This window comes from Zea mays, chromosome 2, assembly GCF_902167145.1.
Source record: "Zea mays cultivar B73 chromosome 2, Zm-B73-REFERENCE-NAM-5.0, whole genome shotgun sequence".
Taxonomy (NCBI): domain Eukaryota; kingdom Viridiplantae; phylum Streptophyta; class Magnoliopsida; order Poales; family Poaceae; genus Zea; species Zea mays.
In genome coordinates, this window is record NC_050097.1 from 40,998,162 (window position 1) to 41,018,247 (window position 20,086).

At 47.3% G+C, this 20,086-nt stretch overlaps 1 long non-coding RNA gene across 1 annotated transcript; it reads left to right on the forward strand.

The window, feature by feature from the left end:
- Nucleotides 1-11,589: 11,589 nt before the first annotated feature.
- On the forward strand, nucleotides 11,590-14,572 carry LOC100278522 (uncharacterized). Its single transcript, XR_562148.2, has 3 exons — nucleotides 11,590-11,727; nucleotides 13,237-13,348; nucleotides 14,336-14,572. It is a non-coding gene; the product is annotated as an uncharacterized lncRNA (long non-coding RNA).
- Nucleotides 14,573-20,086: the final 5,514 nt, after the last annotated feature.

A 20,086-nucleotide genomic window follows, 5' to 3' on the forward strand; every position in this document is an offset into this window, starting at 1 on the left:
GACTCGAGAGGCTGGGACGCTGGGTTACTGTCGGTGTTTTGGGTCCGACCGCACACCCGGGGTTGCCCCTCAAGGTGTTTCTAGGAGCAGGACGGTGTCGACGACTGTAGCAAAATGGTTCGTGCCAGATGCACGAGGGACAGTGGACAATGTTTACAGGTTCGGGCCGCTTAGAGATGCGTAACACCCTACATCCTGGTGAGTATGCTTGGTGAATGAGGTTACAAGGGAGCTCTCCGAATTGAGAATGCAGAGAGTTGAGGTGGGTGGCTGAGTAATAGGGTCGATCGTTCTGAAGGGGTGCCCCTAGGCCTTATATACTCGACCGTGGGGCAATACATGTGGATATGATAACAATGTGTAGCTAAAAGATAGTGAACTGTTTTAGTTTATCTCCCTATAGTTCTGCCGACCTATCCTCGCATGGCTCTGTTGCATGGGGGCTCCGGCGCGGGAAAGTCGGATCTCTGTTGTGGTCGCTCGCTCAACGTTGTGGGTCGTCCGGGCTTGCACTAATCCGGCCTCATGTCAATCTGCTTTGCTGATTGTCCCTCCCCAGGCCCACGAAAGAATGACCTTACGATTTATTGGGCCCTTGGGCCTTTCGTGAGGTCTTTTACTCTTCTAGTGGACCCAGGGGATATCTGTCCCCCACAAGCCCCCGATCTTTGGGTTGATTTTGAGGTAATCGGCCCAAAGATCCCAGGTCCAGCTTGCAGGTAATTTGGGGAAAACGATTTCTTACTGTCTCCTCCTGCTTTGATCACTCGTAAACTGAAGCTTTGTTTCGTGCTTATGCCTTAGAGGTCGGCATTTCATCTTGTAGGACCTTGAACTTCATTGGGTGCACCGGAGGTGCACCCAATGGGTGTAGCCCCCCGAGCTTCGAGTAGATTTTAGAAAATAATCTACTCGAAGGTCTTCATCAGAAATTACTTTCATCTTACTCTTGTGCTTTGGTTGAGGGTCAGCCTTGTCTTTAATCTTGTCCCATGCCTTAGAAGTCGGCACTATCTTGGCCTAAAATGGTGATCCATGGGGTGCACCGAAGGTGCACCCAATGGGTGTAGCCCCCGACCTTCAAGTGGATTTTTGAGGATAATCCATTCGAAGGTCTTCCTTTGGTGTCTTTTTGTTGAAGATTATCCTTTCTGCCTGTGAAAATCGGCATGATGCCATCTGCATTATGCTTTGGAGGTCAGCATTATGTCATCAATATTATGCTTCAGATGTCAGCATGTATTTTGTCTTTTGCAGCCGAGTTCACAATCCATCCATATCTTGCTAGGTGGTGCAATTTATTTGCTCTGCGGCTGGTTGGACATTTGATGGACGTTCCCTGTCTAGTCTTCACGTCGCTTCTGCTGGTCAGATTCTGTACTTCCCCGGCTATATTTGGCTTTCCTCTGTTTATTACTGATATCTCATTTTTGTCTTGAGGTATTCATTGCACGCCCTGCACAGATGTGACAGTTTTGAAAAATATACTGATAATTCCTGGGCGTCCCCCCCAATGGGTGTGGGCAAGGGACGGCTTGGTACGCTGAGTGTTTTAGCCGGCTGCTTCTGAGTAGTAATGTGATGTGACGGCTGGTGTAATCATATCCTCCACGCTGTTGACTGGAGTCCCAATGGGTGTTGTGTTGCGTGAAACGGCGTCAGCCGCCTGACGTGTCTTCAGACGGGTTGAAGTGCTTATTGAATGCTTTGCGACTGTTCAGTGACCGCGGTTGGAGGTGAGCGGTTGCCTTCTCCTTCTATAAATAATGACGTTGTCTCTCCGACTTTTTCACATCTCTTGCTGTTCTCTGTTGCTTGCTTTTCTTCTCTCCCTTTCGCTTCCACCATGGGTAAGAACAACAAGCGCAAGCGTGAGCCAACTCCTCCATCGGAGGATTTTGGTGACTCGGAGTACTCAGAGGAGTTCTCCTCTGAGTCTGAGGGGTCTCCGGCTCCCATCCCCCTGCGTGAGTCGTCTGACGACTCAGACGACTCCCAGGGGCTCGCGGCGGAGGTCTGGACGTACATCCGGGCCGTCGAGCGCTCCGAGCTCGAGGGCTCGGATGAGTCGGAGTACTCCTTGGATGAGGAGGACTCGTCCGAGGAGGACGGTGGCGGCGACGACGATGACGACGACTACGACGACGAAGGCGGTGGCGGCGGTGACGGTGACGGCAGCGGCAGGGGCAGCAACAGGGGCGGCAGCGGCGGCGGCAGCAACAGGGGCGGCGGCAGCAGCAGGGGCAGCAACAGGGCCAGTGGCTAGATGCCACTGGTCTTTAGATGTTAGTATAGTATAGTTAGAATAATGTAGTAGTATTTAGTAGTGTAGAGTAGTATAGTGTAGTGTAGTTGTAGTAGTAGTAGTAGTAGTAGGGAAGTATCAACTCATAATGAGTTGATTTGTAAGTATGATATCTTCCCTTTAATGAAGAAATGATGTTGGCTTCTCTGTGATGGTTGCTCGTTTGATATTCATAACTCAGAGTTCTTGAATCATTTCTCTTCCCGCCTTTTTCGTGAAGTTGATTCCCTTGGAATAGTAAGTGAATAACTCGGGCATCATATCGATGCTTTTAGAGGTAGCTGCCGAGCGATTTGTAGATGATGTCAGAGTTTTAGAGATAACTTCCGAGTGACTTGAAGACGACGTCGGCGTTTTAGATGTAACGTCGAGCGACTTGAGGGCGACGTCAGCGTTTTAGAGGTAACGCCGAGCGACTGAAGATGACGTCAGCGTTTTAGATGTAACGCCGAGCGACTTGAGGGCGACGTCAGCGTTTTAGAGGTAACGCCGAGTGACTTGAGGGCGACGTCAGCGTTTTAGAGGTAACGCCGAGTGACTTGAGGGCGACGTCAGCGTTTTAGAGGTAACGCCGAGCGACTTGGGGGCGACGTCAGCATTCTAGAGGTAACGCCGAGTGACTTGAGGGCGACGTCAGCGTTTTAGAGGTAACGCCGAGCGATAGCAGGCTGTGTGGGCCACTTTGAGGATAATAGCCGAGTGATAATGTGGCGCACCGGTGTTCTGGAAATAACTGCCGGGTGATGACGTGGCTCGCCGGTGTTTTGGAAATAACTGCCGGGTGATGAAGTGGCTCGCCGGTGTTTTGGAAATAACTGTCGGGTGATGACGTGGCTCGCCGGTGTTTTGGAAATAACTGCCGGGTGCTGACTGGGCGCTTTTTGAAACGGTATCTGGCTCGGGAATATCCCATAAGTGCTGCGCTTTTAGCCGCCTCTGCTTTCCATGCCCTAGTTCTTGCTTTCTCGCTTCCGAATCCTCTCTGCAATTCGCCTTCAACTCTGCTCGCCGGTAGAATCGAGATGGCGCCCAAGAGGAAAGCCTCGAGTTCGTCTGCCGCGGTGATTCCTCCAGTCGACCCCAACAACCAGTTGCCTTTCGCAGGTAACCACATGTCTGTCATCTCCAAGCCCGAACTTCTCCACCTCGTGTCCATCAGGGTTCTTCCCCCGAGGGAACTCTGTTCTTGGCGGATTTGCCATGGGGTTACCGTCCCGACTGAGGATACCCATGAGTCCGTGATTTACGCTCCTTTCCTTCTCCGCGGCCTCGATCTTCCCATTTCTCCCTTTTTCCGTGGCCTCCTTGATTTCTACCATCTTAACTTGACCCATCTGAATCCCAATTCTATCCTGCAAATTTCCATTTTCGTTCATTTATGCGAAGCCTTTCTTGGCGTGCTGTCACATTTTGGGTTGTGGAAGTATTTGTATCACTGCCGCCCTGGGATGGCCGGAGGACAACATCAGTTAGTTGGGGGTGCTAGCTTGGAGATGCGCCGTGGGAGGAAGACTGAGTATCTTGAAATCCCTCTCAAAGACAGCATCAAGGGATGGCGCTTGGAGTGGTTCATTGTTGAGAATTATGGAAACTCTCTCCCCCCTCGGTCGGGAAGATAGCCGGATGTTCGTACCCCGAGTTGGACCGAGTCCCCCACGGATCAGGAGGTAGCTGAGGCAGGTGCTTTGCTAGCTGAAGTTGGATTGCTGAAGGAGAGGGGTCTGACTGCTGAAGCTGTGGTTGCTGATTTTGTCTTCAAGAATATTCAGCCGTTGAAAGACAGGGCGTACCCGGCTTATCTGTATCGAGGCCTAGCCGACTCAACTCGGGTTACCAACAGAAGAATTCCCTCTTTAGACTTGGTGAACCGACTTGAGATGATCCTTAGAGGCAAGGTGTCAAATGTTGGTGCCCCAGTGGCATACTCAGCCTGGAACTTGCCTCCTCCCAAAGCCTTCACTCTTTTTGTGTCAAATCCACCTGTCACTGATGGCAGTTTGGGCCTTAGAGTGTGGCCCTCTGCTGAAGAAGTTAGTGCCTTGGTTGCCTCGCTCGGGGAGATTCCTGATGATGAACGGCAGGTCCATTTTGAGGTGCCCCTGAATCCTAGCGATGCAGAGATAAGTGCTATGCTTGATTTGCTGGCTAAGGACTCTTCTGATGCTGCTACTGCTGGAACATTAGTGGTGGCGCCCCTCCGAGAGGCTGGTACGACCTTGGATACTCAGAAGCCTGCCAGTACTCGCCCAAGGCGCCCTTGCCGAGCCAATCAACCTGATCCTTCTGCTGATGAGCAGAAAAAGAAAAGGAGACGCCTCCGGTGAGTATCCAGTTTGGATCGGGACGTTGGTACTTCTGTTCCTGCTGCTGAAGAAGTGCCTGTGACTGAATTTATTGACGCTGACTCCAATGGGTGTACCCAATCTGCTATTGATCCCAATGTGGGTGCTCCATCTGTTGCTGATCCCAATGGGGGTGCTCCATCTGTTGCTGATCCCAATGGGTGTGCTGCCTGTGTTGCTAATGTAGACGACGAGGAGGAAGAGGATGAAGTTCCTTTGACTCGGAAAAACAGTCGGCGGTTCATCGCTAGTGGTGAAAGTAGTGGAGTTCCTTCTCCTGCTCTGTCTGCTCTCATTGGTCTGCAAGAATTGTCCCTGGCGAATTTTGATCAGACTCTTGAGGATATGGTTCCAGAGGATTTGTTATCAGAGCCAGCAGATGATGGTGTGATGGAGGTTTGTGCTGATGTGCTTGATGCTGGGTTGAGGTCATCCTGTGCCTCGTCGACCTTAGAGCGTGATCTCGAGGGTCAGGAGACTGACTTGGATTGTCCTAGTCCCATGGAAGTAACTGAGGGCCCATCAGCCTTAGAAGTGGCTACCGCAGAGAACTTGGACCCCAAGGATGGTGTTGACACTTGCCCAGCCCCCGAGGATGTTGCCGGGGATGACTTGGTTCGGGTGGGAAGTGCAAGCCATTGCCCAGCCCCCGAGGGTGCTGCCGGGGATGATCCGGCTCAAGTGGGCAGTGCAAACTATGACCCAGCCCCCGAGGGTGTTCGAGCGGGGTCTCCCTCCTGTACTTCCATGGACGTTCATGCGGGATCGCCTCCGCACTCCGGCTGCATAGTGGTAGCCCAAGCTTTGGACCAGGGGGTCGCTTTAGAGGGCAGCGTCCCCGCTGACCAAGTTGTGGGCTCTGTTGATGGCACTAAGTTGGTTCCTGCTGGTTCGTTGCAAGCTGCTTCGGGTGGTGGCCTCACGCCCGGTCATCAATTGGTCTCTCGTGATTTGGGGGTCCCTTCGTTCTTTTCCAACCTCCAGGTACTGTGGCATACTTCAGCTTGATTTTTACACCGCATGAACTGCTGTCATTACACTCATCTGCTCTCCTTATCAGGCTTTGGTGGACGGGATGGCTAGCCAGCTGAGGTTACAGGGTGCTCCTGTTCCAGAAGTAGCTTCGTCTCTTGCACGTTGGAATCCAGTGTTACTTCAACATCGTGTCTCTGACTTGGAGGCGACCAACGCTGGTTAGTGCTTTTTTGCTTCTCTTTGTCTTCACTATTAAACTGCTTTACATTCTGACCCCCTTTGTTTGGTTGTCTCCTGCTAGGTATGACTCGGCAGATTTCCACTCTTGAAGAAAAACATTCTCGAGATCAGGCTGAATTAGTCCAGCGGTGCTCTGACTTTGAGGAAAAGTATTCTCAAAGTCAGACTGAACTAGCCCAGGTCTCTGCTGCCTTAGATGACGCCAATGCACTGAGCTCTTCCCTTCATGCTCAGCTTAATTCTGAAAAGGTGACTTGTGAAACTGTGCCTTGCCTTGTTGTGCTTCTATTGCTTGCTTGATGTTTGAGGGAGTTGACTTTTGTTTGCAGGAAGAAAAACGTATCCTTGCTGCTTCTCGTGACAGTCTCGACAGGTTGTATCGCGATTCTAGCAACTCGCTGACCATCCTGGAGAGGAGTCACCGCTTTACCATGGAAGAGTTAGACAACCATCGCTGTAAGTTGCAGGAATCTACGGATGAGGTGACCCGGCTCAAGCAGTTGATATCAGCGAAGGACGCTACTATCAAAGAACTCCGAGCTTCCAAGAAATCCATCGCCCAGGAGTTAGAAACTGTTCGGCTGGCTGCCAAGGTTGCTGAAGAAACTTCTGTTACTCTCAAAGCCCAGCGCGACAGAGCCATGGATAAGGCCATTCGGGCGGGGCGAATCTTGATGAGGAGACCCGGCGTGGTTGTTCCCGAAGATATAAGGGCTGACGTGAATGCTACCCCTGATTCCTCGAGTCGCCCTTCCTCATCGATTGCTCCTGAGAAAAATATCACAAAATAGAGAAACATTTTGCGTGCTTTGGGTGCGCGGTTAGCATGGTCAGACATTTGTTAGAGGACATCATTTCAGTACTTGAACGACATTGTTATTCTCCTATTGTTTCAGAATTCATCAGTTCGTAAATTTGCAGTAGTAAAATGATGTGCGATGGTTTTGAAATTTGTTTGCGGGATATAGAAGTCATCCCTATATGAGTAATTGTAAGCACGTCAGATCGCCTTAAGTCGCTGCTGACTTAAGTCGATTGCTTTCGTTAATAGGGTGTAGTGGTCACCCTGAATTGCGTAGGCGCGAGCATGTTGCATCGGCTTGAGTCGCTGTTGACTTTAGCCGATTGCTCCTTTAGCAGGGCATAGTGGTCACCCCGAGTTAGGTAAGTGTGAGCATGTTGCACCGGCTTAAGTCGCTGTTGACTTTAGCCGATTGCTCCGTTAGCAGGGTATAGTGGTCACCCCGAGTTAAGTAAGCGTGAGCATGTTGCACCGCCTTAAGTCGTTGCCGACTTAAGCCGATTGCTCCGTTAGCAGGGCATAGTGGTCACCCCTAGTTAAGTAAGCGTGAGCATGTTGCACCGCCTTAAGTCGTTGCCAACTTAAGCCGATTGCTCCGTTAGCAGGGCATAGTGGTCACCCCGAGTTAAGTAAGCGCGAGCATGTTGCACCGCCTTAAGTCGTTGCCGACTTAAGCCGATTGCTCCGTTAGCAGGGCATAGTGGTCACCCTGAGTTAAGTAAGCGCGAGCATGTTGCACCGCCTTAAGTCGTTGCCGACTTAAGCCGATTGCTCCGTTAGCAGGGCATAGTGGTCACCCCGAGTTAAGTAAGCGCGAGCATGTTGCACCGCCTTAAGTCGTTGCCGACTTAAGCCGATTGCTCCGTTAGCAGGGCATAGTGGTCACCCCGAGTTGAGTAAGAATGCAAGTCAATCATGAACAAACTGAGTATCTTTGAAGCCCTTTTTTATTGATGACATATTTCCATTTTACAGAGTACATCGTCGTCCCGATAGCTTTTGAAATACAGCTAGGGATAAAATTTCCTAAGGTGTTCTATATTCCATGAGTTCCCGACTTCTGTGCCGTCCATCTGAGTGAGACGATATGATCCTGGCCGAGTGACTTCTGCTACTATGAAGGGTCCTTCCCATAAGAGTGATAACTTGTGTCGTCCCTCCCCAGTTAGAATTCGGCGGAGGACGAGATCTCCTACTGAGAAGGATCGCTGCCGCACGGCCTTGTCGTGATAGCGCCTTAGGGTCTGCTGGTATCGTGCTGATTGGATTACTGCATTCAGCCGTTCTTCCTCGAGTACATCAATGTCCTCTAGCCTGGTGGCTTCGACTTCCGCTATGCTTTCGAAGATCAACCTTGGCGCTCCGAACTTGAGGTCGGCTGGTAATACTGCCTTTGACCCATAGACCATGAAGAAAGGAGTGTTTCCATGCAGAGCTCGGCTAGGCTGGGTTCTTAGGCTCCAGACGACATAGGGCAATTCCCTTATCCACTTTCCTGCGAACTTTTCATTCTTATCGAAGACCTTTTTCTTGAGTGCCTCCAGTATCATCCCGTTGGCTCGCTCAACCTGCCCGTTGGCTCTTGGATGTGCTACAGAAGCATACCTGATCTGAATGCTTTTTTGTTTGCAAAAGTCGAAGAACTCTGAACTTGTGAAGTTGGATCCTAGGTCAGTTATGATGCTGTTTGGTATCCCGAATCTGAATATTATGTCTTGTATGAATTCCACGGCCTTAGCTGAGGTCAAAGAGGCAATGGGTTTGAATTCTATCCATTTAGTGAATTTGTCGATTGCTACCAGTACATGAGTGTATCCTCCTTGAGCTTTCTTGAAAGGTCCAATCATATCTAGTCCCCAGCACGCAAAGGGCCAAGTCACTGGTATGGTCTGCAGTTGCTGTGCTGGTAGATGCTGTTGTTTTGACAAGTACTGGCAAGCTTCGCACCTCTGAACTAACTCGGCTGCATCACTCTTCACTGTTGGCCAATAGAATCCTGACCTGAAAACCTTCCCGACTAGTGTCTTGGACGCCGCATGTATTCCACATTGCCCAGCATGGACCTCCTCCAGAAGTCGCTTCCCAGTAGATGAGAGAATGCACTTCATGAGGATGCCTGATGCACCCCTTCTGTATAATGTTTCCCCAATGAGTGTTTAGTGAGCTGACTGTCTGGCAATACGCTCGGTCGCATTTCTGTCATCCGGTTCCTCTTCATTCTTTATATACCTGATGATTGGCCTTCTCCAGTCATCAGAGTCTGACTCAAGTTGATTCACCATATTACACTCTTCTGCTTGATCCATTGAGATGCTCGGTTGTAGTATTTCTTGTACAAAAACTCCAGGTGGGACCTGAGTTCGACTGGATCCTAGCTTGGATAATACATCGGCTGCCGTGTTCCGATCTCTTTCTACATGATGAAACTCTAGACCCTCAAATTTATCTTCCAGCTTTCGGACGGCAGTGCAGTACTTTCCCATTGAATCGCTTGAACAATCCCACTCTTTGTTTATCTGGCTAATGACTACCAGAGAGTCCCCGTACACCATCAGTCTCTTGATGCCCAATGATATGGCGATGTTCAATCCATGGATCAGAGCTTCATACTCGGCTGCATTGTTGGAGGCCGAAAACAGTAACTGGAGGGCATATTTGAGGTGCTCGCCTCCAGGTGCAGTGAAGAGAATTTCTGCTCCTGCTCCCTGTAGCTTCAGCGAGCCATCAAAATACATCCGCCATATTTCTGCAGTCTCTGGGTTATCTGGTACTTGCTGTTCAGTCCACTCTGATACGAAGTCAACCAATGCCTGAGTTTTGATGGCAGTGCAAGGTCGAAATTCGATGTCATGAGATCCCAGCTCACAAGCCCACTTGGCTATTCGGCCAATGGCTTCCTTATTGTGAAGAATATCCCCTATCGGAAAGCCTGTGACTACTATGACTTTGTGGTCATCAAAGTAGTGACGTAGCTTGCGGGCAGTTAGAAGTACTGCATATAATAGCTTCTGAACTTGATGGTACTTTTTCTTCGAGGGACCCAGAACTTCACTGATGAAGTAAACAGGATGTTGCACTGGGTAGGTATGTCCTTCTTCTGCTCGCTCGACTACCAACACGGTGCTTACCACGTGAGTCGTGCAAGAGATGTACATCAGCAGATCTTCAGCTGGTTGAGTTGGTGTGGCTCGTCGTGGCGGCTTCAGTACTGGCGGTGTGGTCAAGAACCTTTTTAGTGCATCTAGAGCTTCCTGTGCCTCTGAAGTCCACTGAAACTTATCCACTTTCTTGAGTAGCTTGTAAAATAGCAAACCTTTTTTCTCCCAGCTTGGATATAAATCTGCTCAGAGCTGCCATACATCCAGTAAGTCGTTGAACCTTCTTTTGTGATCGAGGTGCTTCCATCTTCATGATAGCCTCAATCTTATCCGGACTAGCCTCAATTCCCCGGTGGCTGACAATAAACCCGAGTAACTTTCCTGCTGGTACCCCAAAAACACATTTCTCGGGATTAAGCTTCCATTGATACCACCTCAGACTGTTGAAAACCAGCTGTAAGTCTTCGATGAAGTTTTCCGAGTTCTCCGTTTTGATTACCACATCATCTACGTAGGCCTCCACACGCTTGCCCCAGTGATCGGCTAAGCATGTTTGAATGGCTCTCTGATAAGTCGCTCCAGCGTTTTTGAGGCTGAACGGCATGGAGGTATAACAGAAAGCACCAAACGGAGTAATGAATGTTGTTTTTTCTTCGTCTTCCTTTGCCAAACTAATCTGGTGGTATCCGGAATAGCAATCCAGGAAAGACAGCACAGAACATCCAGCGGTGGAGTCCACCACCTGATCTATCCTTGGGAGCCCGAAGGGATCCTTCGGACAGTGTTTGTTGAGATCAGTATAGTCGACGCACATGTGCCAATCCACTTTATTATTTTTGAGTACAAGAACAGGGTTGGCTAACCACTCGGGGTGTAACACCTCTCTAATAAATCCAGCCGCGACCAAGCGAGCTAACTCGGCGCGAATGGCCTCTCTCTTGTCGGGCGTGAAACATCGTAGTTTTTGCCGGATCGGCCTTGCCTGGGGATAGACCTTCAGTTTGTGCTCGGCCGGTTCTCTTGGGACTCCCAGCATATCCGCAGGTTGCCATGCGAATATGTAACACCCTGAATTTGGGGGTATAAAATTTCTTTTCTAAAATTCACTAAATTCGGGTGTTACCCTCTCTTTTCCTTGCTTTTCTTTTCTTTTTCTAAATAATGGAGAGTTATTTTATTATATATAAGTTTTTAGCGTAGTAAAATAAAATCCTAGAGAAGCTTTTGTTGTTGCATTCATGTCATTGCATAGTGTTTATGAGTGCAGGGGTTTTCAAACTATATCGAATTATCTTTTTCACGTTTCCGAAAAACTTTCGGGAACCTTCGAAACGTTTCTTTGAGTATTAAATATGAATTTCAGTTTTTCTAATATTAATTAAATAACTAAAATGTAGTAGTTGCGAAAACTATAAAATTTTGGAAACTAGACTATATATATATATATATATATATATATATATATCTTCCTCTCGTCGAACCTGTTCCAGATCTCGTGCCCTTTTTGCGAGATCACCGAACCGCGTCTTCTCGCGAATGGCATGCTGCTCGCATCGGCGATCCTTGTCTATCCCCGTCTACCCCTTCGGCGTCCACCTCGTCATCTTGGGCCCGTGGGCCAGCTCTGACCGCCTTAGTCTAATTTTATCTAACCCTTTCTACCTCTGCCTAACTCAGTTTCTGTCGTATACTTTCTCGCTCAAATCGTCACGCAACCGTCTTTTTCGCTCGGCCAAAACGCAATCCGCGGCAAAATCGACAAGTGCCTCTCGCACCCTCTTCTCTATATACATGTACCCCACCATTGAAACCCCCCTCCATGTCTTCTTCCCCAAACTGCAACAGCTCAAACTCCATGGAAAACTCCCATGTGTTGCATTGTCCTTGCGCACAAGCGCTCTCGGTGCAGAGCCGTGGGACCGTCGCTGCATGCCCTCTTCCCCAATGTTGTCGAATACATTTCCGGTGAGCAACCTTTCTTCTCTGGTGGTATTTTTCATTTTTTTAGTCTGTAGCCGTCGCAGTCCCTCATCACGCCCTTGCGCGTGCGCATGCCAAGCTACAGCCACCCATGGTCGGCCATGGCTGCCCAGCCACCACGCCCCACTGACCTGGCCACGCGCGTCGCATTGGCGAGCGCCGCCACACCCGCTGCTGGTTGCCGACGCTGCCCAGCCCCACCTCGTCGCTCCTATCGTGCGCCCCGTTGCGAGCGCCTATAAAGCTTTGCATCGCTGCCGTGGCCATCCTGTTGCGCGCGTGCCGTTTCCCCCAGCAGGGCGTGCGAGCCGCTCCCACCCGGGCGTCCCCCGGTCGAACCTTCCCCAACTGCGCTGCTGCAAGGTCGGTCGTCGGCGAGCCTCACTGCCATGCGCGGTTACAAGCAGCGCTTGTGCCATCAACGAAGAAGAAACCGCCGCCTGGGTTCCACGCGCACGCATGGCACTGGCATGCAGCAATGCCTCTAGCCCTCCTGCCCCTCCACGATCTTCTGCATGCAACAAACAAATAGAAACTGGCATGTGTGCCCCACTTCCTGTTTTCTTTCATGCACATATTCTGCATGCGACCAAGCCAGGAACGACTCTCCTCCCCACACAAAATTCCACTCATTTGGTTTCTCTATGGCAGTTCTCCATGTGGCTTCCTGTGTGGCTCCGGGTTCAGCCAATAGAATCGTGTCACGTCGCATTAAATCTGTGGTTTAGTAAATACACGTTAACTTTTGCGTTAGGCGTCTAATTTATTCTGTTCCAGGTGTAGCTTCGTAACAATGTCGTGTGCATTCTAAAAATATTATCGCACCATGATGTTTTAATTAATTAATTATTAATTTACCCGATGATTATTGAAATAGCAATCTAAGTAAAACTTATTTCTAGTTTTAACTTGCGCTTATAAATAAATGTTAATATGATTAATACCCATGTAAATACTTTGTATTTAATACTCCCTTAGTGTAAATATGACATCTATTTAGTATTTCTCGCGTATCACGCATATTGTTCCGCACATAGTTGTGTCCTCGTTCGCACACCGTTTTCGCATGTCGCGCGCATTGGCATGTGTCATTCGCGTGTATCGCGCGCTGTCCGCACGCGATATTAAGTCGTTCGCTTATAATCACTCATGCCAGTTAATTAACTATTTATTTAGTCGTCTACCGTTAATATTGTTAGTTAGTCAAAACTAAGTAGTTTTTTAACTTGCATTTAATACATATCAATTAACATGGTTATATTGAATTAAATATTATAACTCATACCCACTTAGTGTAAACGCGATAACTTCTCGAGCGTAGCTCCGACTATCGCGTTTCTTTTTCCTCGCGCGACTGTAGTAACACGCTCTATTTCGTTGTGTATATTTTATTATGTTTTATTTGAATGGTGTAATGTTCTTACGCATATACATATATTTGTTTGTTTGTTTGTTTGTTTGTGTCTGTTGGTATTCGTTGTGCGTCGCAAATAGTTTGCGATCCGTTTTCGAGCTTCGAGGGATCGAAGATCAAGAGTTGGTGACCAAGTGATCTGGCTCTTCGAGTTCCACGAAGCTGAAGACCCTGAGCATCTATTTGGTGAAGGCAAGTGTCCTCTGACCCATTATGTCTCATTTACTTTATAATACACTGCCCCGCATACTATGAACAACCTAAGGATTTACTAGCTTTCTATTTATCTTGTCCTTGATTTACCTTTTGGGTTACTATGGTTAGCTACATGCTAGCGCTTTACTTTAATCAATGAACATGATGAGATACAATGATGATACTATGATTTTATTCTGGATATGATGATATACTTGTGGCATTTAAGGGGACTCGGGTTGTTTCCCGAGTACCTCTCCGTAAGGACCTGTTCGTTGAGAGACCACCCGGGATAACAGTGCAACCATGAGGATGAAATGGGATGCCCTTAGCTAATTAATTAGAGGAACTAGAGGGTAGTTGCTTCGCCGTCGTGCCGTCAATGGGGTCCAGGCACAGTGCTTGCTCTGCCGAGGCTGAGTGCCGAGGTTCTTTCGTTTTGCTTTTGTTAGTCACCCTCCTGCGGGGAGAGGTACTGTGTTTATCAAACTGGAGAAACCTAACGGGCGGCTATGACCTCTAGGGAATCTTTGTAAAAGCTACGTAGTGATACCCTGCCGGACCACCTAGGAAGTGATCAATGGGGAGTCATGATCCCCGGGCAAAACGGGAATCACGGCTCATGGGTAAAGTGTGCGACCTCTGCAGAGGGTAAGGAAACTGATATATCAGCCGTGCTCACGGTTATGAGCGGCCTTGGGATCCTCTTTGATTAGAGATACTTGATTAGAGATGAGGAGGAGGAGGATGGTTATGATTATGCTTATGGTAATGGTAAGTGGTATTCCTTCCGTTTGGAAAGGGTACACTGGGTTAATAACTTGGGTTAATGTTAAAACCTGGCTCTCTACTAGTAATAATTACCTGACCAACTAAAAGCAACTGCTTGACTCTAACCCCACATAAAGCTAGTCCACTTCAGCCAAACGGGACATTTGCTGAGTACGTTGATGTGTACTCACCCTTGCTTTCACAAAACACCAGGTTGCCTTTGGTGCAATCTATGCTCAGGTAAAGAAGGTGTCGAGGCGGATCTCCAGGAGTTCCAGGACTTCGACGAGTCCGAGGATTAGGCTAGCGACCTCCCCCAGTCAGCTGCCTGTGGTGGGTTGTTTACGTTGGCTACGTTTCGATTCTGTGTACTTTGATTTATATTATGTAAATGGCTCTAGTCTGTAATATTATTACTTACTCTTTATTGTAATTCGAAGCATTGTGCTATGATGAGTCATTTATGTAATCGCTGTGTACGTGAATAACTGATCCTGGCACGTACATGGTTCGCATTCGGTTTACCTTCTAAAACCGGGTGTGACATAAGTGGTATCAAAGCCAGGTTGAGTGTAGGACCGCTGACCTAGAGTAGCATTGGTCGTTTTAAGGACTTATTGATTTTTACTTCATCTCATCCTTGATTCCGCTTCAAAATATTAGTCACCTCGACTAATTCTATGTTGTGCTCCTATATGCCCCCTTGCCAAAAAGTATTTTATTCTAGTATGGTCTATACTTCTCTCAATCTATTAGATCTGATCTCATCTTGTGCTTGCGACATCTTTGTAGATGCCCCCTGACCATAGCCTTTAGTCTTTTGGGACTCTTTCCTCGTCCATTATTAAATTGCTACCATTTGACCATCTCTATTCCATTTTGTTATTGACATGCTCATATCCTTGCATTTTTAATATCCTTACCCCTTAATCTAAAGTACTTACCCTTGTACCTCTGTTGCCTATTTAAATAGTTCAGTTTATGTGTCCATGACCTTCTTGTCTTCTGAGATCCTTTCTTATTCTGTTGTTAAGTCGTTATCTTTCAACAACTTCTATTCCCTTGGTCTTAGTATGCTCATATCCTTGGAGTCTTGCATACTCTCGTATTTTTATGTATGCTTATCTTCATACCCCAATGTTTGTTTAAGACATTTCAGTTAACATGCCCTTGACCACCCTTGCTTCTTAATGGTTCATGATCGACCATTTTACTTTGCATATCCTTGGTGATCTCGTTGTCTCCTTGTAACTTCACTTGGTAATGAATCTTTACTTCAACTCTTATGTTGGAACCTTACCTATCTTAGCCTTGATTGTTTTCTCCACTTTGTCGTTTCGCGAGTCTTGTCTCAACTATATCCTTTGTTATGCTTTTTAATTATTATCATATGCACCCTTGACACCTCTATATCCTATATTGATGTTTGTCTCATACCTGCCCTTTAAAATCGCCCCTCTTCCGTCTCATACCTTCTTTCTCTTGGCTGTATCCTCTTCTTTGGCTCGCGAGTTTGTAACCTCATCCTTTGTTGTGCTTTTGCTTCTTATTGCCTTTACCCTTCTCATCTCTCGATCTTACCTTGGTGATTACGCTATGTTCGTTATCTAAAACCTCCAATCTCCCACCTTAGTTCAAGCGTGGTCTCTTACTTATCTCACCCGTGGTTATATCCTATACTTTACCTCTTGCGAGACTTATCTTATTTCTATTCTTGATTGTACCTAGATTCCTGGGTTTTTTATGCACATTTACCTCTTCCTTTATATCCTTGCCTATTATCACCTTTGACCCTTGACCTCTCTCCATATTTACCATGATGTTTACCTATTTCTTAGCCTCACTTATTCCATTTCAATCCGAGAGTGTTATTTTCCCTACTCTGCTCTTGTTCGTTTCCTTTCCCTTTGTCGCTTTGCAAGTCTTGTCTTAACTCAATCTTTTGTTGTGCTTTTGCCTGTTACCTCTTGTACCTTTGTAACCACTAGATCTTTCCATGATGCTTATCCTATGCCTACCGTTTGAAATATCATCTTTCCCATCTCGATTTGCGAATGATGTTTTACCTATCCTGACCTTGGTTGCATTCTCTCCCTGTTGGTTCCAATCTTTACTTTAGCTCCATCCTTTATTATGCTCATGCCCCTATCCTGCATGTTTTATCGCTCCCATTGTCTTTCGATGGCCTTAGTGTAGTTTCCCCTTTGTAAGGAAAGACCACCATCTAGTTAACATTAACGTGTAGCCACGAGATGCCTGTTGTTGTGTGCTTGTGCCGTTTGTCTTTGTGTGATGACTGATTTTCTTCTTTGTGATGAGTGTTGATGTGTTGTGGCCCTTGGTCCGCAATGACATCAGTTCACCAGGTTAGTGCCATATAGTTAAGTAGTTGGGTTCTTCCCCTACTCTCTCTAATCTGTCTATACTTACCTTTTCTCGCTATTCTTTCCTCTTGCACCTGTCCATTTGGCAACCTCCAACTCCTTCAAATCAGTCAAGATCAGAGTCGGTAGCACCTTCATCAAGTGCGTATCAACGCTCCTGTTAAGGGGGTTAGTCGTTAACCCCAATGAAGACAATGTGATCAACATCAACCAACAAGATCAAAGTGGCGCAGTGGAAGTGTGTGTGGGTCCTAACCCACAGGTCCAATAGAACCTCAAGAATCGCATCGATCGGTCTCAAGCATCTGAAAGTCAAAGCAAACCAGTCCCCAAGTTAAGCTTGTAGAGTCAAAGTCAACTCAAGAAAGACGTGGACAACCTATGAACCAACCTTGTTTTCTTGCTAGCCTCTCCTTGAATCTCGAGGGCGAGATTCTGTTAAGGGGGTTAGATTTGTAACACCCTGAATTTGGGGGTATAAAATTTCTTTTCTAAAATCCACTAAATTCGGGTGTTACCCTCTCTTTTCCTTGCTTTTCTTTTCTTTTTCTAAATAATGGAGAGTTATTTTATTATATATAAGTTTTTAGCGTAGTAAAATAAAATCCTAGAGAAGCTTTTGTTGTTGCATTCATGTCATTGCATAGTGTTTATGAGTGCAGGGGTTTTCAAACTATATCGAATTATCTTTTTCACGTTTCCGAAAAACTTTCGGGAACCTTCGAAACGTTTCTTTGAGTATTAAATATGAATTTCAGTTTTTCTAATATTAATTAAATAACTAAAATGTAGTAGTTGCGAAAACTATAAAATTTTGGAAACTAGACTATATATATATATATATATATCTTCCTCTCGTCGAACCTGTTCCAGATCTCGTGCCCTTTTTGCGAGATCACCGAACCGCGTCTTCTCGCGAATGGCATGCTGCTCGCATCGGCGATCCTTGTCTATCCCCGTCTACCCCTTCGGCGTCCACCTCGTCATCTTGGGCCCGTGGGCCAGCTCTGACCGCCTTAGTCTAATTTTATCTAACCCTTTCTACCTCCGCCTAACTCAGTTTCTGTCGTATACTTTCTCGCTCAAATCGTCACGCAACCGTCTTTTTCGCTCGGCCAGAACGCAATCCGCGGCAAAATCGACAAGTGCCTCTCGCACCCTCTTCTCTATATACATGTACCCCACCATTGAAACCCCCCTCCATGTCTTCTTCCCCAAACTGCAACAGCTCAAACTCCATGGAAAACTCCCATGTGTTGCATTGTCCTTGCGCACAAGCGCTCTCGGTGCAGAGCCGTGGGACCGTCGCTGCATCCCTCTTCCCCAATGTTGTCGAATACATTTCCGGTGAGCAACCTTTCTTCTCCGGTGGTATTTTTCATTTTTTTTAGTCTGTAGCCGTCGCAGTCCCTCATCACGCCCTTGCGCGTGCGCATGCCAAGCTACAGCCACCCATGGTCAGCCATGGCTGCCCAGCCACCACGCCCCACTGACCTGGCCACGCGCGTCGCATTGGCGAGCGCCGCCACACCCGCTGCTCCTATCATGCCCAGCCCCACCTCGTCGCTCCTATCATGCGCCCCGTTGCGAGCGCCTATAAAGCTTTGCATCGCTGCCGTGGCCATCCTGTTGCGCGCGTGCCGTTTCCCCCAGCAGGGCGTGCGAGCCGCTCCCACCCGGGCGTCCCCCGGTCGAACCTTCCCCAACTGCGCTGCTGCAAGGTCGGTCGTCGGCGAGCCTCACTGCCATGCGCGGTTACAAGCAGCGCTTGTGCCATCAACGAAGAAGAAACCGCCGCCTAGGTTCCACGCGCACGCATGGCACTGGCATGCAGCAATGCCTCTAGCCCTCCTGCCCCTCCACGATCTTCTGCATGCAACAAACAAATAGAAACTGGCATGTGTGCCCCACTTCCTGTTTTCTTTCATGCACATATTCTGCATGCGACCAAGCCAGGAACGACTCTCCTCCCCACACAAAATTCCACTCATTTGGTTTCTCTATGGCAGTTCTCCATGTGGCTTCCTGTGTGGCTCCGGGTTCAGCCAATAGAATCGTGTCACGTCGCATTAAATCTGTGGTTTAGTAAATACACGTTAACTTTTGCGTTAGGCGTCTAATTTATTCTGTTCCAGGTGTAGCTTCGTAACAATGTCGTGTGCATTCTAAAAATATTATCGCACCATGATGTTTTAATTAATTAATTATTAATTTACCCGATGATTATTGAAATAGCAATCTAAGTAAAACTTATTTCTAGTTTTAACTTGCGCTTATAAATAAATGTTAATATGATTAATACCCATGTAAATACTTTGTATTTAATACTCCCTTAGTGTAAATATGACATCTATTTAGTATTTCTCGCGTATCACGCATACTGTTCCGCACATAGTTGTGTCCTCGTTCGCACACCGTTTTCGCATGTTGCGCGCATTGGCATGTGTCATTCGCGTGTATCGCGCGCTGTCCGCACGCGATATTAAGTCGTTCGCTTATAATCACTCATGCCAGTTAATTAACTATTTATTTAGTCGTCTACCGTTAATATTGTTAGTTAGTCAAAACTAAGTAGTTTTTTAACTTGCATTTAATACATATCTATTAACATGGTTATATTGAATTAAATATTATAACCCATACCCACTTAGTGTAAACGCGATAACTTCTCGAGCGTAGCTCCGACTATCGCGTTTCTTTTTCCTCGCGCGACTGTAGTAACACGCTCTATTTCGTTGTGTATATTTTATTATGTTTTATTTGAATGGTGTAATGTTCTTACGCATATACATATATTTGTTTGTTTGTTTGTTTGTGTCTGTTGGTATTCGTTGTGCGTCGCAAATAGTTTGCGATCCGTTTCCGAGCTTCGAGGGATCGAAGATCAAGAGTTGGCGACCAAGTGATCTGGCTCTTCGAGTTCCACGAAGCTGAAGACCCTGAGCATCTATTTGGTGAAGGCAAGTGTCCTCTGACCCATTATGTCCCATTTACTTTATAATCCACTGCCCCGCATACTATGAACAACCTAAGGATTTACTAGCTTTCTATTTATCTTGTCCTTGATTTACCTTTTGGGTTACTATGGTTAGCTACATGCTAGCGCTTTACTTTAATCAATGAACATGATGAGATACAATGATGATACTATGATTTTATTCTGGATATGATGATATACTTGTGGCATTTAAGGGGACTCGGGTTGTTTCTCGAGTACCTCTCCGTAAGGACCTGTTCGTTGAGAGACCACCCGGGATAACAGTGCAACCATGAGGGTGAAATGGGATGCCCTTAGCTAATTAATTAGAGGAACTAGAGGGTAGTTACTTCGCCGTCGTGCCGTCAATGGGGTCCAAGCACAGTGCTTGCTCTGCCGAGGCTGAGTGCCGAGGTTCTTTCGTTTTGCTTTTGTTAGTCACCCTCCTGCGGGGAGAGGTACTGTGTTTATCAAACTGGAGAAACCTAACGGGCGGCTATGACCTCTAGGGAATCTTTGTAAAAGCTACGTAGTGATACCCTGCCGGACCACCTAGGAAGTGATCAATGGGGAGTCATGATCCCCGGGCAAAACGGGAATCAC